The sequence below is a fragment of the Macaca mulatta genome, chromosome 9 (genome assembly GCF_049350105.2).
Source record: "Macaca mulatta isolate MMU2019108-1 chromosome 9, T2T-MMU8v2.0, whole genome shotgun sequence".
NCBI lineage: Eukaryota > Metazoa > Chordata > Mammalia > Primates > Cercopithecidae > Macaca > Macaca mulatta.
The window spans coordinates 140,370,468-140,392,251 of NC_133414.1; the positions used below are offsets into that span (position 1 = coordinate 140,370,468).

Sequence of the window (21,784 nt, forward strand, 5' to 3'; positions counted from 1 at the left end):
TTAAGAGCCAAATGTATGTTATGCAAATAATTAAGTATTGATTATCTACTCTAGCTATTAGATAATAAAAACAAAAGTTGACAAATGAGATAGGGAAAGAAAAAGTAAATGTGCCTTAAACTTTTGTTTTCCTTGGGAAGAGACATTGGATAATATCATGGTGTTAATGGTAACTAAAAAAAAAAAAAAAAAAAAAAGTGATTATAAAAAGGGGTGTAGAAATAACCACACATGGAATAAAAACAGGAGTTACTCTTTGAAAATTACCGAAGGAAAAAAGAGCTAAGGAAACAATTATTTAGTAAAAGATGAATAAAGGGAAGCAACAAGAACGTATTAAAAAATAAGGCACAATAGAAATAAGTCCAGTGATAAATGTGAAGAGGCCAAATTCCTCAAATGACAGACTTGCAGGCTTGATTGAAAAGCAGAGTTGAGGCTTTGCAGACGCTGCCGCCGAGGAAAGTCCTGTACTACTAGCCATGGTCAACCCTACCGTGTTCTTCGACATTGCCGTCGATGGCGAGCCCTTGGGCCGTGTCTCCTTCGAGCTGTTTGCAGACAAGTTTCCAAAGACAGCAGAAAATTTTCGTGCTCTGAGCACTGGAGAGAAAGGATTTGGTTATAAGGGTTCCTGCTTTCACAGAATTATTCCAGGGTTTATGTGTCAGGGTGGTGACTTCACACGCCATAATGGCACTGGTGGCAAGTCCATCTATGGGGAGAAATTTGAAGATGAGAACTTCATCCTAAAGCATACAGGTCCTGGCATCTTGTCCATGGCAAATGCTGGACCCAACATAAATGGTTCCCAGTTTTTCATCTGCACTGCCAAGACTGAGTGGTTGGATGGCAAGCATGTGGTCTTTGGCAAAGTGAAAGAAGGCATGAATATTATGGAGGCCATGGAGCGCTTTGGGTCCAGGAATGGCAAGACCAGCAAGAAGATCACCATTGCTGACTGTGGACAACTCGAATAAGTTTGACTTGTGTTTTATTTTAACCACCAGACCATTCCTTCTGTAGTTCAGGAGAGCACCCCTCCACCCCATTTGCTCGCAGTATCCTAGAATCTTTGTGCTCTCGCTGCAGTTCCCTTTGGGTTCCATGTTTTCCTTGTTCTCTCCCATGCCTAGCTGGATTGCAGAGTTAAGTTTATGATTATGAAATAAAAACTAAGTAACAAAAAAAAAAAGAAAAGAAAAGCAGAGTTGAATTAAAGTCTAGTGACAAAAGATACATATAAAATAAAAAGACATGGAAAGATTGGAAAATAGGGGTTGGACAAAGACATGTCAAGTAAATACAAGTAACTGAAAAGTAGAAGCAATATCAAATTAAGAGTTGAAACAGTTTCAATGATTTTCATATAAACAAAAAGCAAAATGTGCCATGAATGTATATATGAATAATAAACCCATATGTGTGAAATATAATTATAGGAACATATAAAGTAAAAATAAAAATATAAGAAGAAATTGACAAAAACATGATTAACCCAGTGAGTAATTTTCATATGCCACGGTCAGTATAGGACAAGATGAATGAACAAAATTAAACAGAGAGATTAAAAACTGAATAACTTATAACAAATAGAGTTGATTTGTGTTTAATAAGGGGTAGTAAACTTTGTACCATGCAAAGAATGAGGATAATGTCCATAATATGTTTGTAAAAATTGATGATCAAAATGTCTTAATTACAAAGAAAAACATAATGAAATCTCTTAAGTAACAAACTATACAGACCATATTTGTAGCTATAACAAAATGGACACAAATTTTAATAACAAAAATTACCACCAACTGTAATACACTTAAAAATTAAAATAATACTCCCCCAGTATTAGATTAAATAAAGTCTCTAATTCAAGGATACTTAAAAAACAAAGACATATAAAAATTAAAGATGAAGCCCAAAGTCAATTCAGAGTTAAACACATCAGATTAACTATATCTGTTAGTAAATAAGACTAAACAACAATAAAATAACCACTTATTTTTATAGTTTTAGAAAATCCAAGATATTAAGTTCAAGGATGTTTAAAAAATAATAAACACTAGAAAAGAGAAATTTATGAAGCAAAACATGGAAAAAGTAAACTTGATAAATTCAAGAACTTTAAAAACAAACAAATACACCTTAGAAAAGTTTAACCACTGAAAGATCTATTTGGGATAAAAAGAAAAAACTGTAAATATGGAGAAGTGAGGAATTTAATAACCATGATTGAGGAAATAAAGGAAGAGAATAGAATTGATAAAACTATAAATAATGGTGATAAAAGCTATAAAGAAATGCTACATATTAAAACAGTGGTAATAAACTATCAGTGAAATGTAACATTTTTCTGAAGGAAATATAAATTTTCACTTATTTCTACAGGGTAATAACCACGGAGAAAAATTTCGAAAGTTGTCTTAGGTTTAATAGTTATAGTTTTGCAATACTTTCATATTAATTTCTTGTGTCGATCCCTCTATGTTCAGTATTTTGGTCTTTCAGATTGATTTTAGAATCCGTCAGAGTTTGGAAGTGAGGGATTTCTTTTGTAAGAACAAGTAATTATCCTGCTATATGAATGATTGCAAAGCACAGGGAGAGAATGCTTCCTGGTACATTTCACAGAACGATCTGGGGCTTGAATCTAAAATTTGAAAAAGTGTCAGAAAACTCCAGACCCGGCTCCCTGGAGGGTGAAGTAAGAGTAGTGCACGGCACTGGCTCCTGGTGAGATGTGTCCATAGCTGTTGAATCAAAAACCAAAAAGTCCTAAATAATATATAGCAAATAGCAAGTGGAAAACAACATTTTCATATACCATATAGGTCTATTCTAGGAATATAATAATGTTTTAATATTCAGAAATCTATTAATAAAATATATCACATCCGTAGATTAAAAGAAGTAAAACCTCAATAGATTCCCAGAAGGCATCTAATAAAATTCAACATCAATTTCTGATAAAAACTTAATAAGTTAGGAATAGAACAGTTCCTTGACATAAAAAAAGAACAATAACAACAATAGAAAATCAGCAGCTACATTGCATTTAATGAAGGTCCTTCAAAGACTCTGCAGTTAATGTCAAGATCAGGGTAAGGATGCTACGATCACCATCATTACGATCATTGTTCTGAAAGTTCTAGCAGGTGTGATAAGACAGTAAGGAGAAATAAAATTAAGGAAGAGATAAAAAAAACTGCACCCATATCTAGAAACTCTAAGAGAATATTTAAAAGAAAGTAGTTAATAGTTTCTTTTTAAAGAAAAGTAGCATGCACAAATCAAAAATTTTCTTATCTTCCATTAATAATTAGCTGGAAAATGAGAAGATAAAATATTTTCAATACACAAGATCAATGTAGGACACTAAATTCTGGGAGTAAACCTAGTGAGATATACCAGGGACCCACGTGAAGAAAAGAACAGCAGGTCTTGAGGGGTGTCAAGGAAGTGTTGAATAAATAGAGATATAGCCCTTGGTTCCGAATAACGCACAGAGGTCAAATATGCACAATGTAACTTGTATTAGGGCAATTCCAATCTCAATTCAAATTTGGGATTGGCTTTATCCTGTTCTAGAAGAATAGCAAAAATATTGATTCCTAATGGAGGAGGAGAACGGTGGAGAGGACAAGGACATCTCATTTTACTGGGCTTTGCAGATATTGCTTTTTTTTTTTTAACAAATGGAGCAAGTCTATTGGTGCCATTTTTTTTCCAACAGCATGTTCCTATCTGTATTACATTTTGGTGATGCTTTGCAATATTTCAAACTTTTTCATTGCTATTAAATCTGTTATGATGACTTGTGATCAGTGATCTTTAATGAAGCTCTTCTAATTATTGTGGGGTGTCATGAACTGCACCCATATAAGTCAATGAACTTAATTGATAAATGTATGTGTTGTGACTGCTCCATTGATCAGCCATTCTTTTGTCTCTCCCTCCTTTTGGACTTCCCTAAGACACAATAAGATTGAAATTAGACCAAATGATAACCCTACAATGGCCTCTAAGCGTTCAAGTGAAAGGAAGAGTTGAATATCTCACATTTCAAATCAAAAGTTAGAAATGATTAAGATGTGTTAAAAGATGACTTAGGCTGAAAGTCAGGCCTCTTATGCTAAACTTAGCCAAATTGTCAATGCAAAGGAAAATGTAAGTTGAAGGAAATTAAAAGTGCTACTCTAGTGAACACACAAATGATAAGAAAGTGAAACAACCTTATTGTTGATATGGAGAAAGTTTGAGTGGTCTGGATAGGAGATCAATCCAGTCACAACATTCTGTTAAGCCAAAGCCTAATCCACCATGAGACCCTAACTCTCTTCAATTCTATGAAAGTTGAGAGGGTAAAGAAGCTGCAGAAGAAAAGTTTGAAGCCTGTAAGAAAGATTGGTTCATGAACTTTAAGAAAAGAAGCCATCTCCATAACATAAAAGTGCAAGGTAAAACAGCAATGCTGATGGAGAAGCTACAGCAAGTTATCCAGAAGATCTAGCTAAGATTACTGGGGTGGCTGCTTTAAACAACAGATTTTCAACATAGGCATAACAGTGTTATACTGGAAGATACCCTCTAGGACTTCCATAGCTACAGAGAAGTCAATGCCTGGCTTCAAAGTTTCAAAGCGCAGGCTGACTCTCTTGATAGGGGCTAATGTATCTGGTGACTTTAAGTCGAAGCCAATGCTCCTTTACCATTCTAAAAATCCTAGAGCCCAATATCCAGAACCTACGAAGAACTCAAACAAATTTACAATAAAAAAACAAACAACCCCATAAAAAAGTGGGCAAAGGATATGAACAGACATTTCTCAAAAGAGGACATTCATACAGCCAACAGACACATGAAAAAATGCTCATCATCACTGGCCATCAGAGAAATGCAAATCAAAACCACAATGAGATACCATCTCACACTAGTTAGAATGGCAATCATTAAAAAGTCAGGAAACAACAGGTGCTGGAGAGGATGTGGAGAAATAGGAACACTTTTACACTGTTGGTGGGATTGTAAACTAGTTCAACCATTATGGAAAACAGTATGGCGATTCCTCAAGGATCTAGAACTAGAAGTAGCATATGACCCAGCCATCCCATTACTGGGTATATACCCAAAGGATTATAAATGATGCTGCTATAAAGACACATGCATACGTATGTTTATTATGGCACTATTCACAATAGCAAAGACTTGGAATCAACCCAAATGTCCATCAGTGACAGACTGGATTAAGAAAATGTGCCACATATACACCATGAAATACTATGTAACCATAAAAAAGGATGAGTTTGTGTCCTTTGTAGGGACATGGATGCAGCTGGAAACCATCATTCTCAGCAAACTATCGCAAGAACAGAAAACCAAACCCTGCATGTTTTCACTCATAGGTGGGAACTGAACAAAGAGATCACTTGGACTCGGGAAGGGGAACATCACACACCAGGGTCTGTTATGGGGAGGGGGGAGCGGGGAGGGATTGCATTGGGAGTTATACCTGATGTAAATGACGAGTTGATGGGTGCTGACGAGTTGATGGGTGCAGCACACCAACATGGCACAAGTATACATATGTAACAAACCTGCACGTTATGCACATGTACCCTAGAACTTAAAGCATAATAAAAAAAATTAGAAAGCTTAAAAAAAGGAAAAAAAAATCCTAGAGCCCTTAAGAATTAAGCTGAATCTATTCTGTCTGTGCTCTATAAATAGGACAACAAAGCCTGGATGACAGCACATCTGTTTACAGTATGGTTTGCTGAATATTTAAAGCCCATTTTTTGAGATCTACTGTACACACACACAAAAGATTCCTTTCAAAATCTTACTGCTCATTGACAATGCATCTGGCCACCCTAAAGCTCTGTTGGAGATGTACAAGGAGATGAATGCTGCTTCCCTGCCTGCTAACACAAGATTCATTCTGCAGCCAATGTATCAAGGAGTAATTTTGACTTTCAAATCTTATTATTTAGGAAATACATTTCATAAGGCTGTAGCTGCCATAGATAGTAATTCTTACGATGGATCTGGGCAAAGTAAATCAAAAACTTAGAAAGGATTTACCATTCTATATGCCATCAAGAACATTCAAAATTCAGAAGATTAAAACATCAATATTATCAGGAGTTTAGAAGAAGTTGATTCCAGCTCTCACGGATGACTTTGAGGAGTTCAAGACTTCACTGGGGGAAGTAATTGCAGACATGGTGGAAAATAGAAGAACTAGAATTAGAAAGTGGAGGCTGAAGATGTGACTGAATTGCTGCCATCTCAAGATACACTTGAGTGGATGAGGACTTGCTTCTTATAGAAGAGCAAAGGAACTGGTTTCTTGGGATAGAATATACTCCTGGTGAAGATGCTGTGAACACTGTTGAAATGAAAACGAAGGATAAAGACTGCTACATAAAATTAGTTGATAACGCAATGGCAGTGTTTAAAAGGGTTGACTTGGCTTTTTAGTTTTGTTTTGTTTTTGACAGAGTCTTGCTCTGCTGCCATGCTGGAGTGAGTGCAGGGGTGCAATCTTGGCTCACTGCAACCTCTGCCTCCTGGATTCAAGCAATTCTGTGCCTCAGCTTCCCGAGTAGCTGGGATTACAGGCATGTGCCACCATACCCAGCTAATTTTTGTATTTTTAGTAGAGATGGGGTTTCACCATGTTGGCCAGAATAGTCTCGAACTCCCGACCTCATGATCCACCTGCCTCGGCCTCCCAAAGTGCTGGGATTACAGGTGTGAGCCACTGTGCCCGGCCAACTCTGTTTTTAAAAGAAGTTCTACTGTGGGTAAATGCCATGAAAAAGCATCACATGTTACAGAGAGATCTTTCATAAAAGGAAGATTCAATCGATGTGGCAAATTTTATTGTTGTCTTATTTTAAGAAATTGCCACAGCCACCCCAACCTTCAGCAACCACCATCCTGATCACTTCACAGTCATGCACATCAAGGCAACACCCTGTACCAGCAACAAGATGACTCAGGAAAGATCAGGTGATCCTTAACATTTTTTAGCAATGAAGTATTTTAAAATTAAGCTATGTATATTGCATTTTATACATACAATGCTCATGCACACTTAATAGTATGCATAGTATAAAAATAACTTTTGCAAGGCACTAGGAAACCAAAAAATTTACATCCTCTTTTCTTCCCTCCCCTTCTCTTCTCACTGTATTGAGACATTCACTTTGTTGCAATTGTCTGGAATGGAACCCACAACATCTCTAAGGTATGCCTGTTACTAAGAAGAGTTCCACAGCTTTAGTGGTTACAGGGTGGAGTGTAGGTGCGAGATCAGACAGGCAGAGGGGGAACATGGAGAATGTCAGAGGCACCCGATGCCCCACTCGGCTATGATAAATGTGGCATTTTAAATCCATGGAGAAAAGAGATCTTCAGTGGATGATTTTAAGATGGCAGGTTTGGCAGGTGGCTCATGCCTGTAATCCCAGCACTTTGGGATGCCAAGACGGGTGGATCACTTGAGGTCAGCAGTTCGAGACCAGCCTGGCCAACATGGTGAAACCCTGTCTCTACTAAAAAAAAAAAAATACAAAAAATTAGCCAGGCATGATGGCAGGTGCCTGTAATCTCAGCTACTTAGAAGGCTGAGGCAGGAAAATTGCTTGAACCCAGGAGGCAGAGGTTGCAGTGAGCTGAGATTGTACCACTGCACTCCAGCCTGGGCAACAGAGTGAAACTCTGTCTCAAAAAAAAAAAAAAAAAAAAAAAAGGCAGGTTAATTATTTGGAAAAAATCCCATTATCAGTCCTAGATGAAAATTCATTTCAGCAGACAAAAGGGGCAGGTGTAAGAGACCCAGAAGAACTCAACAGTAACAGCTGCATGTTTATCTGGCATCAAGGCAGGTGAGGAAGCTCAAGGTATCACAAAGAAAAATGATAAAAATTTGTCTACATAAACATTTGAAAATTCTTAACACCAGATTACACCCTAACTGATCCTAACAGTTCCTACAATGGGAACACATTGTAGCATATGGTTATGTAAAGGATAATTACCTGTAGTCCATAAATTTTGGCAAAAGTTTTAAAAAATGCCTAAAAATGTGAAAAAAGCATCGTTAAATAAGAACCACAAATGCTCAACTAACATTTGAAGAAATGTTCATCCCATTAGAAATGAGCAAATTAAATTTTAAATAATGAGAAAGATTTTTGGCTGATCAATATTGTAAAGATTTTTGAAAGAGGCGATGCCCAGTGTTGGCAAGGTTATGGGAAAACAGCAACTCTTATATATTGTGTATAAGATTTTCTGGAGGATACATTGGCAATGTGAATTAAAACCTTAACAATATTCACACCTCATGACCCAAGAGTCTTACTTTCAGGTATTTTTCTCAAGTAAATAATTAGAGAATCCTAAACAGCTGTGCATACGAGGAGACTGTGTGGTGCTCTCTCTAACAGTGAAAAATGGGCAACAGTATCAATATCCAATGAGAAAAAATGGGTTAAATAAATTGTGGTCCATTAAAAGCAATGGAATACTAAGTAGTCATTAAAAATTATATTCTCAGAAACTATTTAAGCATATGCAATAACATTCACAATATATTAAGTGATAAAATTAGGTTACAAAATGTTATATGCTTTATAATTCCAGTGCTGTAAACATTGTATATATGCCGAGATAAATGATGGAAGGATATACAGTGGTTATCTTTTAATCTCAGGAATGTGAGTAATTTTTATTTTCTTCTTTTTGAAGTTCTCTAAATTTATGCAATGGCACTGTGTTCCTTATATATAAATCATAGTAATAATCATAATAAAAGAGTTTTAAAGGCTCTATGAGGGAAGTGGTACAGGCCTTGTTACACAATGCCCGTCTGAAGGGTCTTTCTAAGCCATGGTGAAGTGGAGGGATCAAAGCAAGGGCTCCAGGAAGGCTGGATATCTTCGTCTCCCTCTGCCTCTTGCTCTTTATTTTTTTCTATTATGAGATACTTCTTTCCCTCTAGTCATTCTGAAAAGGTGGTGATTTCCAGTCTCTCTGCTTTCAGTTAATAACATTTCCTTATTTTAAAACTTACTTGTTCTTTTCAAGTTGGATCTATTTTCCTTCTCAGGCTTCAGGCATCTTGGCTTAATTTCCTGAGAAAGCTGCTTCCAAGTCACGGAGCATCTCACCGAGGTCCCTGGGAGTGGATGTGGGTGAGGGGGTGTTGGAAGTGAAATTCCTGCTGCATCTCTCTAGCACCCTGCTCAGTCCTAGGGGCTTGCATTGGCTCCCAGTGCGGTTTCATGGGTCTGGGTGTGAATGCAATTGGCTGCTTCACCACCAACAGAAACTCCAAATTAGGATGACCAGATTTTGCAAATAAAATACTGAATGCCCAGTCATATTTGATTTCAGAAGAGCAACTAACTTTTTAGTATATGTCCCAAATATTGCACCCGATATACTCATTCTAAAAATGATTCATTGTTTATCTGAAATTCTAATTTCACTGGACATCCTGCATTTTATCTGGCAATGCTACCACTCCAAGTGGCTTCAATGGGCCAAGTGCCAGTGTGGCTTCACGCCTTACCTTGGCCCAAGTTGCTTTGTCCACAGTAAAGTCTTCATAATGCACCCTCACGTGGATTGGGGCACTGTGCAGGACCATGGTGTTTGATCACACATAGTCGTCCCCTGGATCTATGTGGGTCCTTCTGGTGGGTAGTCATATATTGGCTGTCAGAAAATTTGAGCTTGGCTATTTCTCTCTGTAATCTAAAGTTTAACAGGCACTAATTTTCATAACCAAGGAGGATAATCGAGAAGTTGATGGGTGAGAGTTGAGGTGTAGTTGTTTTGACAGGGAGGATAATATACTGGCCTGAGTAGTGAGATTCTTTTTCTCCACTGGAGTTAGTGTGGCAGAAGCCATTTGCTTTGGCTCCTTCTTGAAGGACATTCAAATACTCTATGCCTTCTGGACAGGCACTTGAGGGGAAGAAATAGAGTCTGTACCAGCAGTGAGATTAGAATCACCTCTTCCACATTTGTAAACTTGGCTCCTTAGCATCTTGTCTCTTTGTTCTACTGAGAGAAAATGATGAGCAAGAATATTAGAATGAAGCAGGTAAAAAGAAGGGAAATATAAACACACCAAGAACCATAGGTACTGAAATCTAATTGGTCTAGTTATTTCCAGTTATTTTAGAAATGATTAGGGAATAGACTACTACTGCTTAAAAATTGCTTTAGGATTGAAGCTAGTAAATTAAGCTTTTGTTTGCAGTGGCTGCCTCTACAATCTCTTGTGTTCCTAAATTTGTTCAGGGCCAGGGCTATCCAGAAACCCAGCATGCATTGACTGACCTAACAAAGAAAGCTGCCCTGGTGCCTGTCACCGGGAAAATCACGGTATTGGTGTCAGTGCACCCCTCCAGAGACGCTCCCCGTGTCCCTTCCACTGAGAGCAGCAAAAGCATGGGGCCCAGCCCTTCTCCTGGCATGAGCCATCCTCTCTCCGGAAAGGAGGCTACCCTAGAGCTGTCCTGGGAGCATACCATGTTTTATTACCTCTCCAGCTTCTGGTTGCCCGCCAGGAGCCGAACTAGAGGTGCCAAAATGCTGTAAGAAATCGGATCTCCAAGAGCGCCTGCTCTCACGGCATTTCCAGCTGTTGGCTCACAGCAAAGCTCTTTTTGAATTTTGTAAGAAAACATGTTCTCAAGAGGTTTCCATTCCAAGTTGGCAGGCTCAAGAAGTCAGAAGAGCTGGAGTCAAAACTTTTCAAGGAACGTCTGAGCTTGGATCCTATTCTGCACTTAGTCGGGTCTCCAACTTCTGGGGCCTCAGATTTGGAATCGCTGTTGCTGGCTGATAATGGACTATATTTATGGTACCCGAGGGGAGGGTGGAGGCGTGTTGCTCCCAGAATACCATCAATGGTTTCAAAGGCTGTGATACGTGGGCGGGAGATGATTTATGGAAGCCTGGTCAGGGAACAGTTTATGAGTATCATTTGAACACAAATACTTGTCTTTCTTATGGAAAAGTAGCATCTTTTCATTCAGAAATTAGTAGTGAAAATTCTGTTTAGCACATCCAATTTAAGTCATCTTTGCTCCCTCAAGAAGTTTTTCCCAAATTATTGCAGTAATCTTTTTTCCTTCTCTCCCAACCTGTCCAATTCCAAATTTCTGATCTGATGGCTAAACACTCCCACAGAGTCATGTTCATCCTTAGTGAAGAGCTGATCTTTTGTCCTAGTAATTTTCATGGGCAACTTGTCATCTTTCTGTCACTTTCCCAGTTTCTTTTCCCCTCGCCGATGGTGGGTTGATAGTGACACTACAGGCTGCAAATGGCAGAGAAGGCAGCTTGGGTGGAAGAAAAATGCAATTTCTCCTTGTTCAACCAACCATTGAAATGGCCCTTTGGCCAGAAAGGTGGTGGATATTCACATATGTTGTTTTTTATTATTGTGCTAATGTGAGAATGGCAAATTTTTAGTGATTGGATTTAGGAAGTTGCAAACTTGCCCCATTTAATATTTTTGTTGAGAGAGCATCTTCATCCATAAAAGCAAATATTTTTTATGGATGGAGGCTTGTAATGATGAGGTATTTCTGGAAAGCAATGTAGTATACTAGATTATAAACTTCCCAAACATTAAAATAAAGCACTTTGGGAGGGACATTAACTCTTTTAGGCCACTTATACAATTCCCAAAGCACCCATCATAAATCCAGGAAATTGCATTGTCATTGTTATATTCAGGAATAATTTCACTCCAATACATTTCCACACCATACATAATTCTATTTTAGGGAGTAAAGATGTTTAGCTTATGTCAGGAGAGTCTACTGATTGGTTCTGTCTCGCACCAGTATTATTTTAAATCAATGAGTGCTGCAGCAAAATCAGATAATTTCTCAGAAGACTTACACGGAAACATATTCTACAGTTGTTTATGTTTGAGGTGAGAGCTTTCAATTCAAATCATTGTTCCAAAATAGATGAATGTCAAGTGTGATATCGGTTAATGTACATCAGGCACTTGGGGAAACTGAACTGAAGTTGAAAATCAAGCAGCCAAAAGAGTTGCTTCCCACTGTGGCTTAATCCCAGGTAGTAACAGGGAGCTGGAATTAATGGGTGGATAGAAATATCCCAAGATGGAGAAGAATTCCAGACACGTGCATGCCTCAGACCTGCAGGACATAGCAGAAGCAGCCCTGTCCAGGCACTAGGCCCTGACAGGCACTGGGGCAAGGGACTTAATCTGCAACAGTGGGGGCATCTGGACAGTAGGGGTTTGGGTTAAGACAGTGCCCCAAACAGGCAGATGGAGAGGAGAGTGCATAATCACATGATCCTTTTCAGGCCTCCAACTTCTCAAGGAATTGGAATTCTGAAACATGTCTTCTGCATTTATAGATCAAAAGCCCATGAGTTCAACCTGGAAAGTTGCCACAGAAAACTAGTTATCAGTCAAGAGGCAAGCATATATTGTGTAAGTAGATGACATGCTCTTTTTCCATAGCCAAAGGCAAAGTCTTCAGGAGATCTGCACAGTGTTCCTGAGACACGGCTTGCCTCTCCATGGCTGTATGACATACTTGGCACCATAGTGATCCTCGCTGATGCACTGGAATGACTTAATTTGTTTCCAAGAAATAAGAAGGAATATATGTTTATTGGAAACGTTTTGGCTATGTAGGGAAGTAGATTTCATGTCCCAGGAAAAAAAATGACTTGAAGATTTTGTGAAACCTCAGGTGAAAATCTGTGGTCCAAATGAGCATCTCCTTTTCCACTTAGCTTAAGGAGAAGCAAATCTTATTAGGTGCCTGTGCGAGGAGTGTGGGGAATGTGACACACCTTTCACTGTGCAGACAACACAGGAGCAATTAGGTGTGACTGAGACACAGTAGGTAACAGCCAGCAGAGGAATGAGATGGAATCAAGTTTGAGGGAACGCATGGCTTGAATCAGCTGCAGATCATGAGGAAACATCCTGTCTCAAGAATTGCCACCATTTTTATGAGAGGTAGACACTGACAGTGTCACAAAGCCCACTGCGAGGGAATAAGCATCAGGAAATCTGAACAAGGAACATGGATGCTCCAGTCAAATTGTCAGGTCCTGTAGCTCTAGACAGCATGAGGCAGAAAGGCGGCCAAGAGGTCGGGTCAAGAGGCGGCCACTGGCTCCCTCCCGCTCCTCCTTCCAGAGCACACTCAGCTCCCAGGCGCTGAAGGAAAAGCCGCCACAACAGAGCTCCTCGCTGGTACACTATGCCACAAATCCAACACCTTTTGTCCAACTCTTATATGAGTTGATTTTTAGGAATAGAAAGTGATTTTTCAGTTGTTTCCTTTCTTTCAGAGAAGGGGAATTTCATTGGATGTTCACAGTTATAAAAAATAGATTAGTAAAACAAAACTATGGGATTTTGGACTAGTGAGATGGAGAATCTCTCCACATTTTTGAGAAGAACATAATATAACAATTAAGTATGAATGCAACATTTTTCAGTTTCTTAATTACTGGAAAGACTATGCATGTGTACATAAATTTTATTTTGAATAATTCATGGATCCCTGGTATCTCTCTGAAGTCCCTTTCCAATCTTCAGTTCAGAATGAAGAATCGGTTGACCACCAGTGTTGGTTATAAATTCAAGGTGTTACAAACAATGAATGTCATTCAATACGACATTACTGATATTTGCCCCTTTCTGAGATGGGGGGTATAAAGTCAATGATATCATTGCATTGCCATCTTTGTCTTGTCTTTTCTTTTCCTCTTCTCTTCTCTTCTTTTCCTCTTCTCTTCTCTTCTCTTTTCTTCCCTTCCCTTCCCTTCCTTTCTCTTCCCCTCTCTTCTCCTCTCCTCTCCTCTCCTCTCCTCTCCTCTCCCCTCCCCTCCCCTCTCTCCTCTCCTCTTCCTCTTCCTCCTCCTCCTCCTCCTCCTTCTCCTCCCCCTCCTCCTCCTCCTCCTCCTCCTCCTCCTCCTCCTCCTCCTCCTCCTCCTCCTTCTTCTTCTTCTTCTTCTTCTTCTTCTTCTTCTTCTTCTTCTTCTTCTTCTTCTTCTTCTTTCTTCTTTCTTCTTTCTTCTTCTTCTTGTTTTTTTAAAGAAGGTGTCTTGCTGTGTTGCCCAGGCTGGAGTGCATTGCCACAACCTCAGCTCACTGCAACCTCTGCCTCCTGGGTTCAAGCAATTTTTCTGTGTCAACCTCTCAAGTAGCTGGTACCACAGATGTGTGCCACTGCACCCGGCTAATTTTTGTATTTTTACTAGAAAGAGGGTTCACCATGTTGGCCAGGCTGGTCTCAAGCTCCTGACCTCAAGTGATCTCCCTTCCTCGACCTCCCAAAGTGCTGGGATTACAGGTGTGAGCCACTTTGACTGCCCCCATTGGCATCTATTTTAGGATTAGACGTTGCTTTGGCAAAACACCTTCTCAGTAAATGGAAGGGAGAATATTTGAGGAGGGAGAGATGGAAGGTGTCTGACCGGAGCCTTCATGCCAGTGTTCCAGGGGTACTAATTCTTCCCAGGAATTTGCTTTATTTTTGAATCCATTTTAGGTATTTGAATCTTCATCTTAACATTGTGGTGTTTCCTCTTCACTTGGCTGCCCTCCTGTAATTTTTGAGATTTTGGGATTTAATGCTCCTCCCATCTCCCTCTCCCCACCCACATGCCTGAGAATCCTATAACTCTACCCTCTAGTCTTCCCAAAGCTTGGTTCTTTGAGATTTTACAGTGTCAAAGGCTTGGATTCTACAACATCATCATTTGCTTCTTGGAGATGAATCATCCTGACATGATGCACTGGACTTTGACAAACCATGCTGCCTTTCCTACATCTCTTTATGTCAAACCCTAATCATGACAAATGCCAGAGCATTCAAAAACCTCTTTGATCACTACTATCCTAAAAATTAAACTTCTTCTGTGATTATTCTGCTATTGAAAAATAGAACCATAGAGAATAAGAATGGACTTGGCTCCCATGAGTGGTTTTCAAATTGCCTTCTGTGGAGCTGGAGGACTCCAAGGAGGAGCTGGAGATTGCTCGTGGTGCACTGGGGAAGGATGTGTAGGCACAGCTTGGGGGTTCTACCTGCACCCCAGTCATGGCAGCTCCATGGCCCTCCATTCTACGTAAAAGAATTTCATCAAATATTTTATTTGGACAAAAAGAGGGTGATGGCTGATGGTATGGGTTTTCTTTTTGAGATAACATTTAGAAAATGTCCTAAAATTGATTGTGTTGATGGTTGCATATGCCTGTGAATATACTAAAACCATTGAATTGTATGTTTTAAATAGATGAATTATGTAGCATGCAAATTGTACCTCAGTGAAATTGTTAAAGAAAAGGATTGAAAACCCACTTACTTAGACCCATCTCTTCATTTTAAAGATTCAAACAATGTAGTACAGATAAAATTCCATTGTTTTCTCAAGGTACAGTTTCTCCAAATACATCTTTCTTCTTCCCCACAATTAATCATGCCTTCTAGCATTTATACCTTTGTGTAGTCCTCTCCCCTTGGATCTGAGAAGACTTTGTCACTTACTTTTGACCAATAGAATATTGTGAAAGAGATGCTATGTGGCTTGCTAGTTGAAGTCCTAAGAAACCTTGCAGCTTCCCCCTGAGCTCCTTGGATGCTCTTGGGACATACCTCTGGAAACCCAGCCACACGCTGTGAGAAATCCAAGTTAACCAAAGAGGCAAGGTGTGTGTTCTGTTGAGCTGCAGACCAACAGCCAGTATCAACTGCCCACTGTATGAGTGAGCCATCCTGTGGGTTGTGTTTTCACTTTCTTGGTGGTGTCTTTTGAAATGCAAATGTTTTAAATCCATGATGAATTCCAATTTGTCTAATTTTTTCTTTTGTTATATGGTGTCACATCTCAGAAACTATTGCGTAATCCATGGTCATGAAGATGTACTTCTGTGCTTTCCTCTAAGAGTTTTATAGTTCTAACTCTTACATTTAGGTCTTGGATCCATTTTGAGTTATGTTTTGTGTATAGTAGGAAGTATAGGCCCAACTTTATTCTTTTGCATGTTGATATCTAGCTGTCTTAGTGCACTGGAGAAGGATGTGTAGGCATCCCTGGGGGTTCTACCTGCACCCCAGTTACGGCAGCCCCATGACCACCCATTCTATGTACAAGAAACAGACTCCTCATAAGTCTATACAGGTTTTTTTTTTTTTCTTGTTCATGAGTCCTTTTGGTATCTTTCTAGGAATTTGTTCATTTCATCTAGGTTTTCTCATTTGTTGGCATATAATGTTAATAGTATTACCTTATAATCATTTATATTTCTGTGTGGTTGGTAGTAATGTTTTCTCTTTATTCTTGACTCTACTATTTGGAGTATTCTCTTTTTTTTTAATCTTGGCCAGTCTAGATAAAGGTTTGTCAATCTTGTTGATATTTTTCAAAGAATCAGCTTCTGGGATTGTTGATTTTCTCTATTGTTTTTACTCTCTATTTCATTTATTTCTGCTTTAATCGTTATTATTTTATTCCCTTGCTTGCATTGAGCTTTGTTTGTTCTTCTTTTTCTACTACGTTAGGTCAGAAGGTTAGGTTATTGATTTGAGAGCTATCTTCCTTTTTAATATAGACATTTACAGCTATAGATTTTCATTCAAGTGATGCTTTATCTGCACCACAAAAAGTTTTAGCATGTTGGGATTTTATTTTTGTTATCTCAAAGTATTTTTAAATTTCCCTTGTTATTTTTTCTTTGATGCATTGTTTAGGAACGCATTGCTTACTTTCCACATACTTGAAAATGTCTCACATTTTCTTCTGTTATTGCTTATGAACTTCATTCTATTGTATGATTTCAACAATTTTACATTTATTGAGACTTTCTATATGACCTACCACATGATCTATTCTGGAGAATGTTCCATGTACATTTGAGAAGAATGTATATTCTGCTGTTGTTGGGTGGAATATTCTACAGGTGTCTTTTAGGTCTAGTTGTTTGACAGTGATGTTCAAGTTTTCTATTTATTTTCTGTCTAGTTGTTTTATTCATTTTTGCTGAGAGGGCATTAAAATCTCCATTGTCTATTTCTCTCTTCAAGTCTGTCAGTTTTGCTTCATATACTTTATCTGTTTTTAGATGCATATATGTTTATAATAATTGATGGATTTATCCTTTTTCATTATAAAATGTAATCATTTGTTTATAGTAACAATTTTGGCCTTAAGGTTTTTTTTGTCTATTAGCATAGCTACTCCAGCTCTCTTTTGTTTACTATTTTTAGTATATCTTTTTCATCCTCTTATTTTCAGCTTATTTGTGTCTTTGAATCTAAAGTGTGTCTTTTGAAGATAGCATATAGTTGTCTCATTTAAACATTTTTGTTATACCAATATCTGCCTTTTAATTGGAGATTTTAATCCACTCACTTTTAATAAAATTACTGATAAGTTATGATTTATGTCTGCCATTTTGATATTTGTTTCCTACATACCTCATGTCTTTTTTGTTCTTTTGTTATTTGATTATTGCCTTCTTTTGTGTTAAGTAGATACTTTGTAGTGTACCATTTTCTTTTGTTATTTTTTTTTCTATTTTTTGAGTTATTTTCTTAGGGGTAACTCTAGGGATTACCATGCACATTTTAATTTATAACAATCTAGTTCACAGTAATAACAACTAATTTAAACATTATTCAAAAACTTTTTTCCTACATAGCTCCTTTCCCTTCTCCTTCCTTTGTGTTAGAATGTACAGCTGGACTTCTCTAACATGGTTTCTGCATTCACAGTTTCAACTAACTGCAGATTAAAAAAACACACAATAAAAATAACAATACTACAATAAAAATAATACAATCACTAATCCTCAGAAAAATGGAAATCAAAATCACAATGAGATGTCATTCATCCCTGGTAGAAGGGCTAGTATCAAAAAGACAAAAATTAGCAAGTGCAGGTGAGGATGCACGTACAAGGAAACTCTGACACACTGTTGGTGGGAATGTGTATTAGTAAGCCATTATGGAAAACAATGTGGTGTTTCCTCAGAAAAACTAAAAGAGAACTGCCATATGATCCAGCCATACCACTACTGGGTATTTATCTAAAGGAAAGGAAATCAGTATATTGAAGAGATACCTGCACCCCCATGTTGATTGCAGCATTACCCACAACAGCCAAGATATGGAATCAACCTAAATGTCTATCGCTAGATGAATAAATAAACAAAATATGGTATATATACACAATGGAATGCTATTCAGCCACAGAAAGATTAAATCCTTCATTCCCAGCAACATGGATGAGCCTGGAGGGCATTATGTGAAGTGAAATAAGTCGGGCACAGAAAGATCATTGCCACATGTTCTTACTCATTTGTGGGAGGTAAAAAGGTTGAATGCATCCAAGTAGAGAGTAGAATTGTGGTTATGAGAGACTGGGAAGGCTAGAAAAAAGGGTAAGCTCGGAAGAGGTTGGTTAATGGATACGAGATTACCGGTAGATAAAAAGAATGAGTTCTAGTGTTCTATAGCACTGTAGGGTGACTATAGTTAACAGTAATTTATTGGATATGTTTAAGGAGTGAGAAGAGAGGATTTTGAATGTTTCTAAGATGAAGAAATGATAAATGTTTGAGGTGATAAATATGTTGTTTACCCTGATTAGATCATTAAGCATTGAATATATATTGAAATATCACTCTGTAGCCCATAAATATGTAAAATTATTGCATGTCAATTAAAAATAAAATTAAAGACAAAATCAAACGAATTGCTTTGGCACTTGTCAGGTCCTCGCTAAGTGTTAGCTAACTTCCTGGGACGCTAAGTAGGCTGATCTTTTTCCCTCCTCTCTTTCAATCCCTGATTCAAAAATTCTCTTCTGCTTTCTTCTCTTTTTTGTCTTTTGCTCTCTGTCGACTTTATCATCTTTTGTTTTCTCTCAGAACATTTGTGTGTGTGTGTGTGTGGTTACTTGTAAGAGATACATCTTAAGATATTTTTAAAAGAGTAATCTGCTTGCTACTTTAAAAACTATTATTTTGTTGTTGTTGAGACAGGGTTTTGCTCTGTCATCCAGGCTGGAGTGCAGTGGCATGATTATGGCTTCCTGCAGTCTCAATCTCTGGGGCTCAAGGGATCCTTCTGCTTCCGCCTCCTAAGTGACTGGGATTACAGGCATGCACCACTGCAGTAAGCTAATAGTTGTTTGTTGAATATCTTTTCATGTGCTCACTAACCATTAAAAACATTTTTTTTTTTTTTTTTTTTGAGACAGAGTTTCGCTCTGTTGCCCAGGCTGGAGTGCAGTGATGCGACCTCGGCTCACTGCAACCTCTATCTCCTGGGTTCAAGCAATTCTCCTGCCTCAGCTACCTGAGTAGCTGGGATTACAGGTGTGTGCCACCATGCCCAGCTAAGTTTTGTATTTTTAGTAGAGACAGAGTTTCACCATGTTGGGCAGGCTGGTCTCAAACTCCTGACCTCGTGATCCATATGCCTTGGCTTCCCAAAGTACTGGGATTACAGGTGTGAGCCACCACACTCGGCCCATTTTAAATTGTTTATGGAAAAATATTTACTCATTTTATGTGCTTGTTTAAACATTATTTTAAAAAAATTATTGAATTGCAGTTAAAAAATATATTCTAGATACAGGCCCTTATGGGACATGAGGTTTGCAAATATTTTTTCCCAGTATGTGAGTGGTGTTTTCACTTTCTTGAAGTATTTTCTAAGAGTTTGATAGTGTTCGTGCTTACATTTTGGTCTGTGACTCATTGTTAATTTTTGTGTATGATGGGAGATGAGTCCATCTCTCTTCTTTTGCTTGTGGCTATCCAGTTGTCCTTGCACCATTTGTTGAAGAGACTATTCTTTCCCCATTCAATGGTCTTGGTATCCTTGTTAAAAATAAATTTACTACAAATGTATTTTATTTTTCTATTCTATTGATCTGAATGTCTATCCACGCCAGTACCATGCTGTCTTGATTACTGTTGCTTATAGTAAGTTTTGAAATCGGGAATCACAAGTTCTTTAAAGTTGTTCTTTTTCAAGATTGCTGTGGATATTTGGGGTCTCCTGCAATTCCATATGAATTGTAGGATTAGCTTGTCAATTTCTACAAAGGAGCCAGCTATGATTTTGGTAGGGATTGCCTTAAATCTCTACACCATCCTGGAGAGTATTGCCCTTACAACAATATTAAGTTTTCTCATCCATGAACATGAGATATTTTTCATTTATTTACAATGGAAAGGACTTTCCTCAACCTGATAAAGTTCACCAATGAAAATTCCACAACTAACATCACACTTACTGGCGAAAAACTGGATCCTTTCCCTCTAAGACCAGAAATGAGACAAAGATGTTCACTCAAGTTGCTTCTATTTAACATTGGACTAGAGGTCTAGCCAGGGCAATTTGGCAAGAAAAAGAAGTAAAAGGCATCAAGGTCAAAAAGGAATAAGTAAAACTCTCTATTCACAAATGATACAATCTTACATATAAAAAGTCCTAAGGAATCAGCTAAAAAACTGTTAGGACTAATAAATTTGGCAAGATTGCAGGATACAAGATCAATATACTAAAATCAAATGTTTCTATACACTGACAATAAAGGACCCAAGAATGAAATTAAGAAAACAATTCCATTTATAATAGAATAAAAATGATTAGTTATGCATTTTATAAAATAAACACAAAACTTATATTCTGAAAACTACAAAATGGTGTTGAAAGGTTTTAATTTTGATGAAGTCTAATTAATCACATTTTGCTTACATCCATGTCTTTTTCTATTTACGAAATGTTTATCTATCCCAACATCACAAATATTTTCTCCTATTTAAAAAATAGAGATGTTATGGTCTTAGTTTTACACATAGTTCTATAATCAGTTTGGAGTGATTGTTTTGTATAGTATATGACGTAAGAATTGAAGGTCATTTTGTCTAATGTGGATAACCAATGAATTGCCTTGTGAGTCTGTCAAAATCCACTGATCACGTATGTGTTGGGCAATTCCTAAACTCTGTAATCTTTTGATTAATCTGTGTCTATGCCTCTACCAATACCGATACCACATTCCCTTTTTCACTGTAGTTTTTATATTGTCTCAAAAGCAGTAGCGTAGTTTCTGTGAGTTTAATATTTTTCCAATTTATTTAGGCTATTCTGAATCCTTTCATTTAACTTAGAATCAGCTTTCTAACTTCCACAAAAGAAAGTCCTGCTGACATTTTGATTCCAACAACATTGGAACTATAGATCAATTTGGAAAGACTTGGCCTCCTCTTGTTTTTGCGTCAGATTAATACTGACCCAGTTGGAATTGTTACTCTTCTCTTTTTCAGAAGAGTATGCATGGAATGGGCATTATTCCTTTCCTTAATACTTGACAGAATTCACCAGTAAAGACAGCTGGAGCTGGAATGTTCATTGTGGAAAGGTTTTTAAAGTTCGGATTATTATCTATTTCTTATTGAGTGAGTATTGGGAGTTTGTATCTTTCAAGGAATTTGTCCACTTCACCTTAAGTTGTCAAATTTATTGACATACATATAATATTCTGATATTACTCTTTTAATGTGTTTAGGATCTGCAGCGATGTTACCTGCCATTCCTGACAGTGGTAATTTGTTTCTTCTGTCTTTTTTATTTTTATATTTTAAATCAGTCTGGCTACAGGTTTATCAATTTTATTGATCTTCTCAAATAACCAGATTTAGGTTTCTTGGATTTTCTTTTTTGTCTTTTTCTATCTC

The 21,784-nt window shown here is 37.7% G+C and overlaps 1 pseudogene across 1 annotated transcript; it reads left to right on the plus strand.

Annotated features, from left to right (window-relative positions):
• The first annotated feature begins 438 nt into the window (after window positions 1-438).
• Window positions 439-1,205, plus strand: LOC100424334 (peptidyl-prolyl cis-trans isomerase A pseudogene; annotated as a pseudogene). Its single transcript, XR_001447363.3, has one exon. The product of XR_001447363.3 is annotated as a peptidyl-prolyl cis-trans isomerase A pseudogene (transcript).
• Window positions 1,206-21,784: the final 20,579 nt, after the last annotated feature.